Raw genomic sequence first — 21030 nt, forward strand, 5'->3', positions numbered from 1 at the left:
AGCTTCTATTTACCACCAAGATTATTCCCTTCAACTGAAGATTGTATACTTGTGAGACGGAGAGACGGAGGTGAGAAGGATAATGTGCAGATGTAGAAATACATTTAAGCCATTTTGATGCTTCATAGGCACAATAATTGCATTGCCAATGAATATGAGGTTAGAAGTATAAACAGTATAAACCACACCCACTTCTGGTCTTCTGTCTGAATACAGATACAAAGACTGATCATTTTTTGCAGGTTGAACAGATACAGATAAGGAAATCCAGATCATGCTGGTTTATGTCAGTTTATTGTCAGTTTCGTGCTGCTTTATGCTTTTATCCATTAGTGAGGTGGCTGTTGACATTTGTTGACACCAGCTGTATTTGGCTGTATTATTCTCACACACTTTTTTGGGAAAGTTTTTATTTTTCAATCTGGATTTTAGTCCCGTCCTTTTTTTCATTTACATGTTAATATGGTCACAGTGACGTTGGTGCTGTTTTATCATTATCTGGTTTTAGTCATTGAAAAAATGGTCATTGTTGAACATATTTAGCTGAAAATGTCTTTAAAGAAATCAACTCTAGTCTTTGACAACGCTGGATTACCAACAAGACAAATTTGTCAATTAATTGTAGAGGCAGACCAATATATCCATCAATGTATCCCAATATATCAGTCGATACAAGAAAACTTCTCTTACAGAACATTTTGTACAAAAGCTGCTTCTTGTTTTACAACCTGGCTCTAAAATATTCAGCAATTTACTGATACTGAACAGTACTGATGCTTATTTAACTATTTACTTTGATTTATTCTGTATGTTCTCAGTGTTCCTTTCTACAGTTGGTCAGCATGTATGTGTTGAATGATTTAACACGCTAAATAAAATATCACTCATTCTTGAGAATTGGGACAAACCATAATTTTATTTTATACAATTCTGCTATTTTAAAAGATCAAACTCTTGTAACAGGCCAACTTGTCAACTCTGTAACAACATATAACAAAAGAACACACATTAGGTGTACCATGACATTTTTTGATGATATAAACTCATTTTATACATCCATTTGATCATATATTAAAATAAATAGAACAGGAAAAAAAACTTGACTATAACCGCAGCCAACAGATTTTTTTTTCACAGGGTGGCCCTGACTTTTTATAAAATTGTTTATTTTTATTAAATTGAAAAAAAAAAGAAAAGAAAAATTATTAAATTACTATAAGAGAACTGAGAGTTATGTCACCTCTTGACAAAATGTTACATTTTTGTAATTTCACAGTGTTGTCTTAGTGAGCAGCCATTTTATTTTTTAAAGTGTCTCAGAGTTCTCTTAATGTTAATCAAAATACATATTTTTAAACTATAATTCTTATTTAGCTTTGATTTAGAAGAGCTACAGAGTCGACATGTTATGTTAAAACACATCTGATAGAAATATTATTTAATGAGTTTGTCAAAAAATATAAAGTTTACCAGTGTTTGAGCAGTATTCCTGCCTTTTTTTAAACCAGGAAGTGAGACAGGGGTCCTTAGGGTATAGCTGACCCTTTTTATGCCTGATTAAATCATGTTTTTGTAAAAATCTGATGGAGGTGAAAGAAATCTGGGACACAACTTTAAAGGGCCAACATTTTCATAAAAAATCTATTTTAAAACAAAGATGATTGTAATGGCACATTTTACACCTGTGTTATCAATAGTTATTGTTAGTTTTAGATTTTGAAGGCTTTTAACACATTTTTAAATTGTCTGAGGTTGTGAATTCTTGTTTGGGCTGTTTTCTGGCATTGGTATTGATATTCTTTAATAAAGTAATTTGTTGAAGAAGACCAGTACATTTGCACAGTCATATCCAAAAAACCACAAAGAAAGGTCTATTTTCATTCCCGCTCAAAACTTTGGCCACCACATTAGTGAATCCCCCCCCCACACTAAAATCAGTATCGGTCTTAATCAGTCTTAAAAATGCTACTCTACAAGGACCTCAGTTGGTAGTTATCTTGTGGTGATTTAATTAAATGCATATTTGCTTGTTAATGCTAAAATAATAACAAAAATAACAGGATCCTTCAAGCAGCACCTGCATCATCACTGAGGGGCCTTATCCTGCAGACGGGCCCTGGGGTCAAAGTTTTAACACCTTTATTATTTTAGGACTGTATTTATTTTACACATGCACGGTTCATTGTACATATTAAATTTGTCCTTAATCAAGTTAGCACAAACAAATGACTAATTACACACACACACACACACACACACACACACACACACACACCACATGCACACACAGTCTCAGGAGAGCTGGCTGCAGAGGAGCTGAAGTGAAGATGAGAAATGAACAGCACTCCCTCTGATGAGGAGCTGCAGACAGACAGACAGACAGACAAGGTGAGGAGGAGGATGTTGACATTAAGATGAAGGCTGATGAAAAAAACAGAAACTTCTCGCAGGTAGAAATCCTCTCCGCTCTCTGCCTGCGCCTGTATCCCCTCGCGCCTGCTCGTCTCTTCCTCGCCGTGTGTACCGAAAGCTCTCATGCCGTATGTTTGTTTTCTCTGTGGGCTTGTCGGTTTGTGTGTGTGTGTGTATGTGTGTGCACGTGTCTTTGTGTGTTTTCCCCATGGCGCGGAGTGTGCGAGTGTTTTCCATGTGGAATCCTGGGGCTTTACAAGGCTGACGTCCTGCCAAGCATTCTCTTGATCTCATTGTAAACACACCGCCCCCATCTAATGCACACTCACACTCACACACTCACACACAATGGTCCTGCGTGCAGTTTGTGGATGCAGACACGTCGGATTCTGCAGTCTGACTGAATTTGTATGGACGAGTTATATTTAGACAGCACATAGTTTACAGCCTGTTTCTGTTTAATTACGCTTTATCTCCTGAAACACTAATTACCTTAATAGGGATTATTCCTGCTTTCCTGCACTAAAAGGGGCCTTCACAACATGCTCCTTACGCCTCACTCACTCTCTTTTGCTCCATTATCATCTGTTTAGCTCTGTCGTCCCTCCAGATCGCTCACCGCAGTCTCCCACTTCTTCATTGTGTTTTTCCTTCTCTCTCTTGGGTGTCTTCTTTTTTCTTCATTCACAGATACAATCATCAGTTCAATTTCAAGCCATAGAGCGTTCTCGTCATGCACAAAGAAAGATACTGCACTCACATGCACAGAAACACGGCGTACACACGCACACACACACCACTGATGTGGTAACACAAAGTATGCACACATCCATCTAAACAAATATTTAATCTCATGTGGAGCATCTAAGCCGTATTGTTCTCAGAACAAGTGGAAATTTCAGGCAGAGTGGTTAATTGGATTTGTTTTATTTGTCTAAGATTCAACTGAAAACCAAATGGCAGCATCTTGAAATAAAGATGATGAGCCCTTCTTGTTTCAGGATGAATTACTGGACAAACAAGTCAAATAATTTCACCCTCCTGCTGAGCAAAAAGTCCAAAGTGGAGGATTTGAATAGGGAGACAGACGGGTTTTTGCCTCTCTAAGATAGATAAGGACTGTACTGTAGGGGAATAAGGGTGCAGGATATTTGCTGGAATGGGCTCCAGATGCTTCTATTGGGAAGAAAAAAAAAATTATATTGCAGTTGTTGTTGAGCTTTCACAGAAACGGTTTGGGGGAAATAGCCTAGGTCCTATTTTTAGTGTCTTTGGCTTGACAGCCCCGCTGCAAGTACGGAACAATGGAGCGCAGACACGTGACGGCAAATTCCCCAAAATAACGTTGCTCCTTCTGCTGTCGGCTCAGGCCAGCTGGGGTCTATGTGCCTCCCTCAGCCGAGTAAATCAATTGAACTGTACTGAGCTGGATGCAGCGTCAGAGCAGTGATGCTGTTTGAGGGAGACACGTGCATCAGGAGGTACACTGCAAAAACTATGGTAACGGTTAATCATCACCACGGGTCAGATGAAATATCTTAAGGGAATTTAAGATTCACTAGTTATCTAGTATTATTAGATTTAACTTGCCTTTGAGAGGTTGCACCAACAAAGATTACTTTAATCTAAGATTAGTTTTAATCAGAGTTTAGCACAAGTGAGATATAAAATGAAGCAGACCTCTGTTGCACAATTAAAACTAATCTCTATTAATAAATCCCACTTTATTAAGCCAAAATTCAAAAGATTTGAGATAATATTAATCAAAATAACTTTGGACTGCTCATTATCCTGGATGGACATGAGGTGACAGTGACCTTGACCTTTGACCACCAAATTTGAATGAGTTCATTCTTGAGTCCAAGTGGACGATCGTGTCAAGTTTGAAGAAACTCCATCAAGGCTTTCTTGAAATGTCATGCTGACAAGAATGTGAAGCCCCCAAAACATAATGCCTCCGGCCACAGCTGCTGGCATAAAAAATATTATTTTCAAGGTCAAAAATTAGGCTATCGGTCCAAAAGTATGCGAGATCAGCTCCAGACTAGTTGCATGTATGTCGATCACACACACAGGCTTGCAAGCAATCACATGATCTGACCTGTTGTTTTAGCAGTAATACCCACCCAGGTTAATCAGATAAAGAAAGCAGCATCAAACCACAAACAACAGACACTTAATGAAAGAGACCAACACAGGTGTTTGCAGTATTTGATTGACAGGTGAATGACAGCATAAACCTCCAGCAGCACTGAGCGCTAAAGGAGACAAAAACTAAATGGAAGATCTGTCGATTAAAAAGTAGAAAGTATTTAAATTAAATGGAAGATGATTAGGGACACGTATTTGAATTCTGAGATTAAGAGTGAAATTCTGAGAAAAAAGTCAGGATTTGGAAAAAAAAGGTAAGGCTTCTGAATTTATAGTCAGAATTTTAAATTTAAAGACAATTTTAAGAATAAAGTCTGGATTCTGAAGGACAAAAGTTAGGATTCTGAATTTACTGTCATAGTTCTGAGATTAAAGTCAGGATTCTGAGAAAAAAAAAATCTAGGATTCTGAGAAAAATAAAGTCAGGATTCTGAGGGGGAAAAAAAGGCCAGCATTCTGAAAATAACGTCAGAGTTCTGAGACAAAAGTCAGAATTCAGAAAAAAAAAAAGAATTCTGACTTTGGGGAAAGGGGAAAATTTTTCGTTTAAAGACATAATTCTGAGATTAAAGTCAGAATTCTAAGAAAAAAGCCAGTGTTCAGACCAAAAAGCCAGGATTCTGAGAAAAAAGTCAGAGTTTGCGGAAAAGGGATTCTGAATTTAAAGTCTGAATTTTGAGATTAAAGTCAGGATTCTGAGTTTAAAGTCAGAATTTTGCCTTAATCCTCTTCTATGTATCAGTTTTGTTTTGTTTTTTAAATTAAATCAGGTGTGTTTACCTGTGCAGGTAAACAGTAACAGTGCCAGCTTTACCAGCCACAGGTTAGGAACAGTGAGTGTCTGTGTTGAACTCTGTCTCAGAGCTCACAGCAGCAGACACACAACTGAGAAAAGCCTCCTCTAATCTGTCGTCAGAGATGTTTCTATGCATTCCTGCGGCAGCGACAGTCTCTCCAGCACTCTGTTTGTGCTGTAATTGGTCGGATCAATGGCACTTACTTCCTCCTCTCATCTCAGCACACAGACAGCACTAACACACTCTATACTCATGCACACAGCAGAACAAATGTAGCACACAGACACACACACAAGCGCACATTTGCAAATATACAAAATCCTGTATGTAAAGCAAACATGCGTACAATACTTTTTTGTTAGCTTGTGTCTGGCATGGCTGCAACTTTTTTTTTTTATCATTTTCCAACCTTCTAAGGTCAAAATATCAACATACACACACACACACACACACACACACACAGTCAGCTATTATAACAGAGGAGTGTGTTGGATTAGAGATAATCATGTTTACAATTGCCGACTTTCTCTACTCTGCTTATGCACCGTAAACAACCTCTGCCTCATTACAATCTGTGTGTATTTATTCGTCTGTGTGCCTGTTTGTGTGTGTGTGTGTGTGTGTGTGTGTGTGTGTGTGTGTGTGTGTGTGCGCGACATGGCAACAATGACTTCTCTCTGTCATCTAATTCAGTCTCGCTGCATCACGAAAAGTAGCACAGATAGATTTGGATGTGTGTAGTGATCCAGCAGACTCTTTACCTGCCTTATCACTCATCAGCCTGTTCTCACTCCCAGGTCGTCAGATACAGATGTTTTGTCACAGCTGTATAAAGAGTGTGAAAGTCTGCATACGGATGTGGCAGGGTGGCTGTATGGTAGGGCTGCACAATTAAAATGTGTGTCAAAAAATGTTTAAATGAATGAATGTGGTGAGGCAGAGATGTCCTGTCCTACACATCAGATTCTACAAACTTAAAAAAAAACATTTTCATCTCGTACAGATTCCTGCAAAATAAATCACACCAGTCATTTCTAATGTTTTTCAGTCAAAATAAAAATAGTGACGTAAAAATTATCACTACCACTAATATTGCAAATCATATCACAATTGCAAAATCAGTCAAAATAAGTACAATTAGATATTTTTTCAAAATTCAAACAAACAAAGCACTTTCACCCAGGAGAACAGAGTTCGTGTCCGATGTGAAACCACACATCAATGTTAACTAAAGTTTTAAGTTACCTAATGTTACTCGCTTTAGTTACATCACGTGACTTTTGTAATGTAATGTACTTATTCTAACCCAAACCATGATCTGTTCCTCAACCTAACTAAGTAGCTTTGGTGCCTACACATACCCAAACTGTGATGATTTCACAAAGTTAACCACAAGTTAAAAAAGCTTTCTGACAGCAACAAAAAGTTTAAAGTTTAGTAAAGTTTACCTTGTGCATTAATATGAGACGTCGAGTGGTGGTTTTACATTATTTGTCCAGTTTTTGTGAGTGAATTTCTTGTCACTTGTTCAAACCAGGTCTTTGCCCGCTAGATGGACAAACTCTCACTGTTTTTTCTTGTCTTTTTCCTGTAGTAAATCCTCAACAATACAGAATCTGAACTTCATAGATTTTATTGTCACATTTCCATTCCGGCTCACTTTTTACAACTAGCTCTGCAATAATGCATTTACCCAACACATCCTCCCACAGAAACTACAGAATAGGTTGTTTGTCAATGATCCGCAAAACTAATGGACCATGTCCTAATGTACCAAAACTAATGGTCTGGCTGCACAGCAGACGTTTTGACTTGTCAGAGCAGGAAACACACAGGTGGACTTAATAACAGTAATTAATGCTGGGTTCCATGAGGTGTCCCAGTAACAGTGACAGTGAACCAGCATGTACAATAGAAGGACTGTCCCTGTTGGAATGAAGCAGTCATTACTACACCTGTGAGTTTTCTGGTATGAAATGTCCACTGTGCAGCTAGTCCATTGATTAGACTCTGAGGAGTTAATCTATTAAATTATTTTGACAATTGATGAATTGTAGAAGTAATTCTTGTATAACAGCAGAAAATGCTCTCAGGTTTCTCAGGTATGGAGATTTCCCAGTTTAAACTGAATATCTTTGGGTTTTTGACTGACAAAATAAGACATTTTAAAGGGATAGTTCACCTAAAAATGAAAATTTTGTCATCTCCTCATCCTCATGGCGATTGACCGTTGGGTTTAGATTTTAAGTCTGAAAAACACATCAGTAAATGGTGGAAAATGTCCATGCAAAGCCCAAGTTGATGTCCTTAAAGGATAGTCCACGGTTAGTCCACACAACACTGCTGGAGTTTCACAAGAAAACAGTGTTGTAGAATCTTCCAAACAATGGAAGTGAATGGTGACCAGTTTTCAAATGTGAAAAAAAAAAACCATAAAATGGCTCCATACTGTTCTTCTGGTGTAATCCAAGTCTCCTAAAGCCCCAACATGCTGTGCATGTGCACGTGAATGTGGCTCCAAGCTAAAGATCTACAGTGAAGATTCAGGATAAAAACATGGTGGAAAAAACATTTTTTTAGTCAACTTGGCATGTTGGGTCTTTAGGAGACTTGAATTACACCAGACGAGCAGTATGGAGGCGTTGTATGTTTTTATTCTGTTGTTTTTTTTACATTTGAAAACTGGCCACCTTTCACTTCCATTGTTTGGGGGATTGTGCAACACTGTTTTCCTGTGAAACTCTTACAGATGTTTTATAGATGTTGCAGACATAGATTAAACCTGACAATTAACTTTGGTCTGTGTTGTTATTTTATTAAAGCTCATAAATAAAACAGTTTGTATGGGGGCTGGTCAAAATTGACTTTGGACTAGTAGATTTCTGACTTTGTCACTCTTTATACCTCACCTGACTTCCTCCCTTGCTCTTGTCATAATGAATACGACCACTAGAGGTTGCAGTTCAGCATAAATATGGGTCGCAATAGGCTGATTGTGAATAACAATAATATTCCTTTAGCAAACATCCAGGGGAACATTTTAATGGTTAACAATCTGTCTGTCTGCAAAGGAATATTGTCGGGTGTAATGAATGAATGTTGTAGCAGCCTTGAGGGACAGCCTGTGGGGTTTTTTTTTATTTCTGGTCAGTGTCTGTCAGTGTTGTGTCCTTCTACGATTTTGCCTTATGTCTCAAAAGTCAAATGCTTGGTAAATTCTTTTAAGAAAACATGAGAAACCGCTGCCTTGACTCGCAGCACAGCAGGATAAACAGCATGTGTACTGCAGGTTTTTCTAACATGCAGCTAATTATCTGCTTAATGGGACTATTTTCCCTTTTTCCATTACTGCACACTGAGGCAAAATGAACCTTAAAGGCAGAGCAAGAGTCTATTTGGAGACAGTTCTGGCAGAATGGAGGCAGCTAAAAATTGTTAAAACTGGAAGTCTGAAAATGTTCAGAGCCTTTGAGTTACAGGGAGGGAACTTCATAAGCAGTAATAGACAGGAAAAAACAAGAAATACTATTGTTTGTGGTCTTGTGACATGGAAGTGTTGGATAGAACCATCATGTTTTTATTATTACAGGCTTTGGTGATCCCCCTGATGCCGTCATCAGGCCCAAGCTTTTTTGTTTCATACTGAAATATCTCAACACCCATTGGATGGATTCCCATGACATTTTGAAAACACATTCATGTTTCCTTGTGGATGAATTGTAATAACTTTTACAATCTGTTGGCTTTTAATCCAGTGACATCATCACGTCAAAACTTCATGACTTACTATGTGCAAACCCCAATGACATTCCCATCAGCCTCAGCTGTACTTCATGTTAAGTGCTATTTAACGTTAGCATGCCAACATGTCAAAGGGCATCTCCATCTGTGTACTTTTGTTGATATGTTGTAATGTCATCATCAGGTCACATGGGAAATACTTTTAGAAAGGCTTGGGAAAATAGCATTTTGATGCTAAAGCATACATACTCAGACCACATTATTAATGTCTGGATTTATGCACATAAGGAGTACAACTGTGAAGCTAAATAATCATATAAAAACCTAAATAATCGACCAGCCACTTGAGTCTTTCCCCACCAATGACAAGATGTCTCGTGAGTTGCTGTTTTCACTGCAAGGCGGTAGGGAACGCTGTGATGCATCATCTGACAAAAATTTGGAGGATGCTGTTATCCAGCATGAAAACATTGGTGCTCAGCTGTTGCATGTTGACACGGCAACAGAGCACGTGCACAGCGCCGGGCTGCTCGTGCTGCGGTCCCCAGACCTCCACAGCAGCCGTGACACAGCGAGGCTGTTCACACCGCAGCCGGGGCAGAGAGCACTCCGACCCCCAGGCCTCTCAGACGGTGTTTCGGGTGAGGGGGTGGGACACACACACACACCTCTAATGTTAACCACACTGGTGACAGTGATGTCACACATGTAATATGGAGTGATAAAAAAGCAAAAATAAAAAGTCGAAATTCTGCTTAAAAATGTCTTTTTCACAAAAATGTCATTTTCTTGTTTGTTTAATTGTTTTTTTGTCTGAAAAGTGGATTTTTTTTATGCAACCAACCAACATTCAAGTGCTTATGAAAAAAAATATATGCATGAAGCTAGAACAATAGTTTTTTTCTGCGTCTGAAACTAGAAGATCTGTTCTTTCTTTTGATATATTCCATGTTAACATATTCATAGAACTGAATATTCTGCGTGTGTTGAAAAAACAGTTAATTTTGTCAAAGATGTTGGCATTGGCTGGCAACTTTATTGAAAAATGCTGGCGGGGAAAGAGTTAAACAAAGATGGCGACAATGATAAACATTGTAAACATTGCATTACATGTTAACATTTAATCACTGTCGATTTCATACATAGTGCGTTATGTCTACTGACTCCCATTTCTGTTTATAATCTGTTTATAATGTATATACTGGTCCTATTTTTATACTCTCCTCTTTATATTGTTCCTATATATAATATTTCCTATTGTTATATATTATATATTATAATATTTATAGATATTCTCAGGTATTTTTAATGGCATTTCAGAGTTCATCTTTTCCTGGAAAATTATTCAAATTGTTCACTGATTTTGAAACCAGATCATGTTTTATGGAGAAAATAATTTCTGTTTTTCCCCTGATGTCCTCCAGCTGCTCACCTTCAACTCTTGGTGATTTAAGTAGAGTTTCCTGACGGACAGGTGACGCTAGCTTTAGCTGATTACTTGTAGCTAATCATTGGGCTCAGCAGCAAACCAATAATAAAATTACCCAATTCTACAATACTCAGTCACACTGCAACATATCCCTCATATCAAAAGTGGACGATGCTGACTGGAGACAATCAGCTTTATAAAGAATGATTCAAAGGCAAATTCATGTAGCCACAAAATCAACATCAGCTCAGAACAGCTCCGTTCTTTAAGAAAGAAACCTCTATAATCAGATTTATTTAGACATCATGGCCCATGGTCCAGGCTAGCTGTAGTTGTTGTCTGGCCTGTGGTGCTTGGCAGGGTAGGAGAACAAACAGGTTGTGAAAGGCAGGCAGGTCATGTATCCCCATGTGTGTGGAGCCCTGGGGATCCAGCCCCGAACGCAGACCGTGGGTGAAGGCAGGAGAGAGCGCATGATGCCAGCTCCATGTAGGGAAGGAAGCTCGTGTGCTGATGTGGGGACGATTACATGTGTTTGCCCTCTTGTGCTTGTAAGTGTACCTCTGTGTGTGTGTGCGTGTGTGCACGCGTGCAAGCGTGCATGTGTGTGTGATTATATGAGTATGTTTACCAAGCCATCCCCTCCTTGCCCGCGGTCCATCTGTCACTCCAAGAAAGCTCACTAGGCATGTCAGAGACTGCGGGCCAGCTGGGAGGGTGTGTGTGCATGTGTGTGTGTATGTGTTGGAGGGTGGGGGAGGGGGGATGATCTCTGTCACTTCATATTGCATCATTTCCTGTTAAGGAATCCCACCAGCACGAAATAATTCAAAGTCTGAGACAGCAAAGGAGATACATATTATCAAGGAGAAGAAAATGGGCTAATTTTGTGTTTTACAATCTTTCCCCAAAAGAGATTTGTTAAGTTCTTACACTGAGATGACTTTCTCATTTAACTCTAACCAATATTACCACTGGTTAGATGTGAGTAAGCAAGGCTGCAACTAGTGCTAGGTACTGTCACTTAATAAAATCAATATTCAGTTCAAACAAATGCAAACTTGATGTGTAATTTGTTCAAATTAACTTGAACACAACCTACCTTTATACTACAGTGTTGAGCTAAGGTTCCATTCATTTGTGGTGCCTCTGTCGACTCACTTAAGGAACACTTGAACTTAAGATTGTTAAAATACATTTTACAATATGGCTTTATTGTCAGTATACACTGAAATTCATTTTGTGTCCTTGGGCAGCTGAGCTCAAAAGATTAAACACAAATTAAACATACAGCACACGTATGAAACTTTCTACAAACACACAAAAAAACAACAAACAGTCAAGACAAATATACAGTCCATATCACATTATATCCTTGATGGTGCTGAGCTAATGTTGTTCCATTCATTTGTGGTGCCTCTGTCAACTCATGAGACACACTTAGAGTTAAGATTGTTAAAATGCATTTTACGATACAATACAATACAGTACGATAGATATGATACAACTTTATTGTCACTATGCACTAAAATTAATTTTGCATGCCTGGGCAGCTCAGTTAAAATAATTACACACATATTAAACATACAGTACACATATGAAACTATCCACAAACACAACAAACAGTCAAGACAAATATACAGTACATACATCCTTTAGATTTCAGTCTGTTAGCAACTGACTGATTTTGCTTTAGCAGCAGGATAGACTGATGTTTAAAAGAATTTGTCAGCCTGTTGCGTTTAAATGGTCTCTGAATTGCCGATTGGAGGGAAGTTGGTATTCACTGTTTAAAACATGCAAAGAGTCACATGTTTCATTTTACAATCGGCAGAAAGCCTTACCAACGCGTCCTTCTACCTGACAGAATAGATTGGTGTAAAATAGCACTGACAGGTATACTGGACCTTAAGTATGTTGCATAAGTCACTTGACATAACTCACATAACATGTAAAATGTAGTTACTGTTACTGTGGAATGGTTGCAGTTTAGTTAGGTTTAGGCAACAAAACTATTTGGTTAGGTTTAGGAAAATGTTAAAATAAGTTAAACACAAAATGTATGGAAACTAGAGGCACATTGATTCAATGTACATGCGGAAAGATTAAAATGTTCTGGTAGAAGGTAAGAGTTATAATTTATGGTTTTGGAAGGCACTGACATTTTACGGCACTTTCTAACATCAGCTGATCAATGGATTGAGAAGATAATCAAAAGGACTGATGGACAGAGAATCATTAGTGCTGCCTTTTTTGTTTTGCATTAATACAGGATTTACATTTAACATTAACATTAACATTTTATGTGTGACATAAATCCTGAAATTGCTACGACCACTAAAGGTTGCCACCTGATAAAAAAAAAAAAAAATACATATGCGTCATAATAATCTGCTTGTACAGATGACATACAGCCATTTATCTTGAGTCAAATGTCCAATTTACCAACAACTGATCTGCTTCAATGTCCCCCAGGGCCAGAATCTTTCCCACTGTCTCTTAATGCATTAACCGGCTAAACTTGCCATAATCAAGTGTCAAGCTCATAGAAAGGACAATGACGATGTCATAATAGATAACAGCACAGCTGACGAAGCAGCAGAAACAGTAGCTAGAAGTCAAATTAGCTTCGCTGCTTCGCTAAAGCCAGTTACAACTCTAGAAGATATCACTCCGATGTAACAAAATGCTAGCATAAATGAGCACAGCATCTGGCCATAAAGGGGAGTGACAGTTAATGATAAAGGTCTATAGCAAACACACAAAGGGCTGTTGGTTGCACTGGTAGCATTGTTGACCATGATGATATCTGGTGTCACTGTCACACAGTGTTTTGCTGTATTACCTGAGTGAAGAGGGAAGGCTCCAGAAAACTGCTTATTTATATGGATGGAGTGACTTTCATGCAATTTGCTGACATGCACATACCCAGTGTATGTCATGTTCTGCAGGTGTGTGTTACTATGGATGAAGATTATTCTTGAATCGGTGCTAGAATGCACATCTAGATGGAGATTGTTTTTGCTTTAAAATCCTGTTTTAAAATGAAAACATTTTGTGGATGTAGCCTGATCTTACAGAGAGGTAAACTGAACATGTCACCAGAATGCTCTGCCTCTGGTGTAGCCTGGGAGCTTTGAGGAGGGCAGTTGCGTAACGTGGAAGCAGTGTATTAAAGCCACCTTATTTGTCTCACTCTAAAATGAAAACAAAACATTTTTGCCTGCTTGCATGTTGAAGCACCGATGCTCAGAAGTACGCTTCTTCTAGACATAATATTTCAGCAGTGTGAGATTTTTTTGAACAATCGTAGCAGCTTGTTGCTTCATCCTTGTTGAGCGACTGTCATGAATGTGTGTGTGTGTGTATGTGTGTATATGTGCTCTTAAATCTGCCACCTACTGCTGCGTCTCTTCTGTGTGAAGTATGAAGTCAAGCCACACTCTGCATAATGCTGTAATATTATGCATCGTCTACCACTGCACTTACTTTTTCTCTGCATGGGGACATGTACACACACACACACACACAAATAAACCCGGCCTCAGACACATATGGAGATGAAGGCTTAAATGTCATATTACTCAGCTGCGTAACAGCAAAGCCAGCTACACACGAGGTGTCGGATTTCATCAGCGTCTGGGAGGTGTGCGTGTGTTTTACTGCAGACTGCTTGCTTACTTCTGATTGTGGATTATCATTTTAGCACAACCTGGTTTGCAGCTTTGCTCTCTGCTTCACCTTTTGCTGAGCCAGGCTGGAGAGCACAAAGAGGTGTGAAGGTGTCAGGGAAACGTTAAGTGACCATTTATGTGTGGCTGTGAATTTGTGTGTGTGTATCAGTCTGTACAGTACGTGCTTACGCGCTGATTCCATTGGACTGTCACTCTTCAGCCTCGTGGTGCCTGCAGTTTTCAGTGACAGTCATGTCAGCGTTGTCCTTTTCCATGGATGTGAAATAATGGCTGATGCAAGGAAATAATTTTAAGTCTGCAAGTATTATTTAGTACGTATGTATGTATACCAGTGGTCTGGATTCTATTCATGACTTGCACTAGTGTCATCCATTTTTTAAAAATCAAAATTAAAAAAAGAAGAAAAAAAATTGCAGTGTTTCTGTCTTCTCCACCAATAAAAGTATGGATCTCTCTTTTTTCAAGGGACTTGTTGATCTTGAATTGTGATTTGACATGAGACATGTTGGTCTTGAATTAGGATTTGACTTGGCATTTGTTCATGTGACTGATTCGGGACTGATTAGGGACTTGTTGGTTTTGACTTGGGACTTCACTTTGAACTTGACTTGGGGCTGGGGTTGAATTGGGACTTTTCTTGAGACTTGTTTTTAAGTTTGGACTTGACTTGGCTCATCCGAGAATTGACTTGGGACTGGGTCTTGAATTGGACTTGATGTGACACTTGTCAGTCTTGACTTGGGATTTGACTTTGGACTTGTTGGTGTTCATTTGGGACTTGACAAGGCTCTGAATTGGGACTTGACTTGAGACTGGTTTGTCATGATCTGTCTCTTGTCTTGAGACTTGTTGGTCTTGAATTGGGATTTGTACATATTTACTTAGGACTTGACATGGGTTTTGTTGGTGTTGAACTAGGACGTTTTTTATCCTTGTTGCTTTAGAATGTGGACTTGTTGCTCTTACTCTAGACTTGACTTTGGACTTGACGTGGGACTTGCAAGTGTTGAATTGGATCTTTACTTGAGACTTGTTATTAAATTTGGACTTAACTTGTGACTTGTTAATGTTCATTTGGGACTGTTCTAGGGACTTGTTGGTCTTGAACTGGGACTTGTAGATCTTCACTTCGGACTTTACATGGTATGCTGCTCTTGAATTAGGACTTGATCTGGGATTTGTTGGTCTTGACTTTGAGACTTCTTAGTTTTGACTTGAGGCTTGACTTGGGACATATTGTTCTTGAACTGGGACTTGACTTGGGACTTGTTGGTCTTGCACTGGGACTTCATCTGGGACTTGGTCTTGAATTGGGACTTTACTTGGAATTGCAAGTACTGACTTTGGGACATATTGGTCTTGAATTGGGACTTGACTTTGAAGTGTTGGTCTTGAATTAGGACTTGACTTGGGACTTGTCTCAGTGTTAGGGCTTGTTGAACGTGTCAGTTCAGACAGTGACATGAAGTGAAAGTGTGACTGGAGCTGCATTGATCAGGTGAAGAAGCTGAATCTAGTCGAGCAGTAAATGCTGTTCAGACAGGCAGAAACCAAACTGTGTTCACCATCAGCTGATGAAACAAATCAATTCAAACCTGCATACAGATGATCAGATATCTAACCAGGTTTCTCATGTACCATGTAATTATAATCCTGAGTCAGAAATCAGGGTTAGACTCAGAACAGGGGTAGTGGTATGCATGTAAACAGACTGATTGATGAAGAAGTATTAGACTCAGCATTCAGAGCCTCTTCAGCGCCTTGAAAGTTTGAATACTTTGGCATATGCATGTTGGCATTACTCAGAAAGTATGGTGTTATGCTAATTTGTTGAGACCAGGATCCCATGCTGTGATGTTAAAGATTTGATATTGGTCTTATCTATATTTTACCTTTGTATCAGCAAACTAAAGTGCCATTAAATGAAAAACTAGCTTGTGATTTGATTTTATATCCTGTGACATTTATCGACATGTCACAATTAATTATCATGTTCGGTGGTGCTCGTGGTCAGCGTGAGCAGCCAGTTTGATGGATGATTGACAGCAGTGATGAATGTCCAGAGGCTGATTGGATGCTACTTTTAGACAATACTTCAAGGTTACAGAAAAGGAAACCTTCCTGATCACAATGATGTGAAACCCCAGTGGGGATTTGGTTGGTGATGTTGTATTAACAAAGCCAATAAATCACCCTAACCATACACACCAGCACACATTAAATGTGCACACACACTAACACACTCCTGCTCTACTCGATCTGTGATGTCTTTTTTCTCTCTCTCTCTCAAGGAAAATCTATGTTAATTGACTGTGGCTGTGTTTTAAGCAGACATCTCAATGGGTGAAAAAGATAAATGTCCTAGGATGGAGCCCTGCGGGACGTTCTTTATTCTCCTCAGCCGAGTTCACCCCCTGGGCCTGTCCTGAACACCACACAAGCACATGCAAAAACCACTGAGTGTCTGAGATTTTTCTTGTCACTGTATAATCCTCCGAGGAAATTACTGAGGAGCTGAAAGTCCCCTGGGACTTTGATCTGTTATTAGAGAGCATAGACACAGTCCCATGAAGGATGACCTTTGACCTTTTTGGCAATTTTTCACTCTGTTGCAGCTCTCTGCAGGTCTTTCATTGAGAGAGAAAACATACAGCTTATTTTTCAGTTCAAAGCCGTAGTTACTTTAGTATGTGCCCAGTTCCTATCAGTAGAGTTTATTATAACGTGGTGCAAATGCAGATATCTTGAATCCTCTATCATTCACTCTTGGGAATTGGTTAAAAAATGCCAATTATGCTGGAAAATATGTTTTAGAAGATCAAACTTTTGGCTGTGGAACCTTGTAACAAGCCAACCTCATAGTGATTAGGGGTGGGAATCTTTGGGCACCTGCCGATTCGATTACGATTACGATTCAGGGGCTACGATTCGATTATAAAACGATTATTGATGCATCTTTATGTATATTGATGCACTTTTTCACAAACACATTTCTTTTTGTCTCATTGAATAAGCATTCGTCACTTGCAATTTTTAAAAACAGCGCATTTGTAATAAGAATTCATTTCGATTATATTTTATTAAACTATTGGAAATATGTGCAAACTGGAAAGTACCAACAGTAGCCACTAGTAGCCGCAGCAACAGCAGCCTGCCGTCTCCCCGACTCCTCCGTCGGGTGGAATCGAGTTACGGCTTCTCATGTTTGTTGTGTTGCCAAAGTATTTTATTTTAGCTCGACACAGCTTACATATAACGTGGCTCTTGTCCAGTTCGCTTCCGCCGTCGACGTTGTAGAAGCCGAAGTGTTTCCACGCGGCTGCTTTTAAATTAGAAGGAGCTGTTCGGACCTCATGGCGAGGTGGCTGCCGGTCGGCCATGTTTGTTTTCCGCTGTGCGCGTGTCGCTCCAGGTGCGCGTCCCAAAGTGTCCCGGCGATGACGCGTACTGCGCTTCTTAGTTCCACATTATTTAGAAGCTTCTGTATCACTTTAATTAACAGATTTAAATAATCGAAATTTGGACGTTTGTGAATCGATTCAGATTCGTCCACGTCCGAATCGCGATGCATCTAAGAATCGGAAATTTCCCCCACCCCTAATAGTGATAACAGTTTTTATTCAATGTAGACTTCAACTCTGTCAGGTAGAAAATCTTAGAAAATCTTACTATCAGTTAACAGAATGTTATATTTTTTCATTTCACAGCATAGTCAGAGTGAGCAGCCATTTTATTTTTTAAAGTTGTTAATTCTAATCAAAATACACATTTTAAAACCATAATTCTTACTTAGCTTTGATTTAGAAGGACTACAGAGTTGACATGTGATGGTCGAGACACATCTGATAGCAATATTATTTAATGAATTTGTAAAAAATAGAAAGTTTACCAGTGCTTGAGCAGTATTCCTGCCTGTTTTAAACCAAGAAGTGAGACAGGGGTCGTTAGGGTATAACTAACCCCTTAATATGCCTGATTAAATCAGGTTTTTGTAAAAATCTGACTGAGTTGACAGAAATCTGGAACACAACTTTAAAGAGCCAACATTTTCTTATGATCATAATAGCACATTAAAAACCCATGTTTTCTTGCACAGAGCAAGATTTGACATAAAAAAAAAAATGAACCTGTATTTCATAATAAATCCTTAAAGAATATTTTTTCCTGCATTGGTATTCATTTTATAATTATCTAATAATTTTATTCATAGGGTGCTATATGAGTTCCTCTTCTGGGGCCTAATTATAGAATTTTTCATAAAGTGTAAAACCCATTCTTGTCCTAGTTTAGGATGACATTTAGGGTTTTTGGTGTTTCTGAAACATGTTTCCTAACTGCATTTAGGTTAAGAATAGACCCTTTTCACAGCAGCTATTTTGGCCTTGTTCAGACTGCTACCCCAAATCTGTTTTTTGGCACATCCAGATTTATCTGGACACTCTGATCTGATTACAAAGTGTCTTTGGCATTTCACAATGTAACGTACAAAAACGGCATCAATATTCCCTTTTGCTGACTTTGTCTAGTGTGATGGACAAGTTGTTGTCTGTATGGCCATGAATATTGGGAACAACATGAACATAAAAATATCATGACTGAAAGGCAGCTCAAACCTTAAGATGGTGCTATAATTTAAATTTCCCACACCATGTATTAAAGGTTATATATATCAACAGCCAAGATGTTAATTTTGAATTTGATCTACATGCTACGTCCATTCAAATCTCTCTCCTGGGCCGATAATTTTGAAAGAAAACTCCTCCGCTGACTTGATGAAAGCCTCCAACTCATCACTAGAAATGAAGCCATGTCTATCTTTTCTTTCTGTTACAGCCAGATAGCTCACCAGTGACAAGTGAAATGAGACAGCCTTTGTCAAGGATACAGGCAGTCTTGTGTACATTCTAATAGGAAGAATAATCCTCACTTTGAAACTTAATTTATGGTATGACAAGAAGTTATGAAAATGTTCTGCAGTAAAGTCCCAGAATTATAACAAAACATTGTTTCCAGGCACTTGCATCAAACAAGTAGTAATGACTGCCACTCTAAAACATCCTATTTGACGTAAAGTTTCAACAGTCTGTTAATTTGAACCATTCAAACCTGTTCATAAATTGATAATTTGCTAACCACCTCCTCCAGATCATGGCGGCACTATCATGTCAAAGCAGTGTCCATGGGGTTCTAGTATAAGCGATACTCTGTATATAAAGAGCTCGGAGGGTGGTGTCTTTCTTTTAATCTGGTTTTCAAAACCAAAAACACAAGAGTGACCATAAGGAAAGGATATAACAGTGTGGCTGCCTGCTGCTATGATCATTCACATCACCTGTTAACTCAGACCACTGCAGCCATGGAAGCAAGCGGGGGGCTGCATTAGGACTGACAAGATGATGATCCGCCTACAAGTGGCTGGATGTAGGAGGTGTTGACATCATGGTTCGATGTGGCTGATGAAGGTACATGCTTTTTCAGGCAGAAGGAGCATTTGCACCAAGTTTATGTGAGCATTTGATGGTGACTCACACCCTCACAGGTGTGTCCAGTCAGTGACTCATTAGACCTTTTATTCATTTATATTTGATAGTGCTATATTTTAGTAAGACTTCTCCCTGTTTTCTGATCTGCTCCCACTTTAATTTGCTGCTGATACTGCTGATAATACAACTCACCCAGTCCGTCATGTTCACCTGTTTTCTTAATATTGTACAACAACATAGTCATGTCATACAATGCACAAATGTTTCACATCAAATTCAACACTTTTTTTTCACAATTGAATAATACCTACCTTCCCTGGTTGGCCTTTAATGTGACACATACGCAGGAAGTGATACATTTCATTGTCGATAGCTTGATAGCTTAGCTTAGTGAAGAAAATGGCAAAGTAGAAGGTTGTGTCTAGAGCTGCAAAATTCTCAAGAAATCTGCAAGCTTTATTTCTTCATTTTGCACATTAGGCTTATGGACAACAAACACTAGTTTAGAGTTCAAGAAAGATGAGGGTTTGGGTTAAAATGATCATGATTTGAAATAATATTTGTGTTAAAAAGAGACACTCAGTAGCAGAGTGGTCAGTGTGACACAGGGTTGGGTACCAAACTTGACGTTTCTAAGGGTACCGACTGAGTGTGTCAGTACTATTGCGTACCGATTCATTAATTGGTGCCAGATTTCTTCAGTTGGGACTGTTATTATTGGGATTGTTAGTTGTGGCTTTGGGAGTTACTTTACTTTACTTGGGACTTTACTTGGGACTAGCTGGTCTTGAATTGGGATGTGACATGGGACTCGTTGATCTTGAATTGAGACTTTACCTAGGTTTTGTTGCTCTTGAATTGGCACTTGACCTGAGACTTGTTCGTCTTGAATTGGAACTTGTAGATCATTACTTAGGTTTTGACTGTGGTTTTGTTGATTTTGATTTGTGTCTTAACCTGGGACTTATTAGTCTCGACTTTGGGACTAATTAGTTTTGACTTTGGACTTTACATGGGACTTGCTGAGCTTGAATTGGGACTTGGGACTCTTGAGAGATTTGTACACCTTGTTTCTTCATTGTGTACATTATCTACAAGCTAATTTTGTTTTATAATATGAGTATTGAGAAGAAATGATAGAGCAAGACTATGTCACATTATGTCAGGGCAGTGGCTTATCGGACATGGTTACAGTTTTCAAAACCCAACGTAGACAACACTCACTGCAATTTTTGTAATGCGAAATGCAAAGCTGGCCATGGCAACAATTCCAACCTGAGGAAACATCTGGTCAAACACAAAATATATCTAAAAGCTGAAGA

General features: G+C 38.8%; 1 protein-coding gene across 1 annotated transcript in view; it reads left to right on the forward strand.

Moving 5' to 3' along the window:
• Positions 1-21030, forward strand: part of LOC146315857 (sodium/potassium/calcium exchanger 3-like) — a 119591-nt gene that overhangs the window by 48343 nt on the left and 50218 nt on the right. The gene's annotated exons all lie outside the window — the stretch shown is intronic.

The sequence above is a fragment of the Lutjanus erythropterus genome, chromosome 14 (genome assembly GCF_056507025.1).
Source record: "Lutjanus erythropterus isolate fLutEry1 chromosome 14, fLutEry1.hap2, whole genome shotgun sequence".
Taxonomy (NCBI): Eukaryota; Metazoa; Chordata; class Actinopteri; order Lutjaniformes; family Lutjanidae; genus Lutjanus; species Lutjanus erythropterus.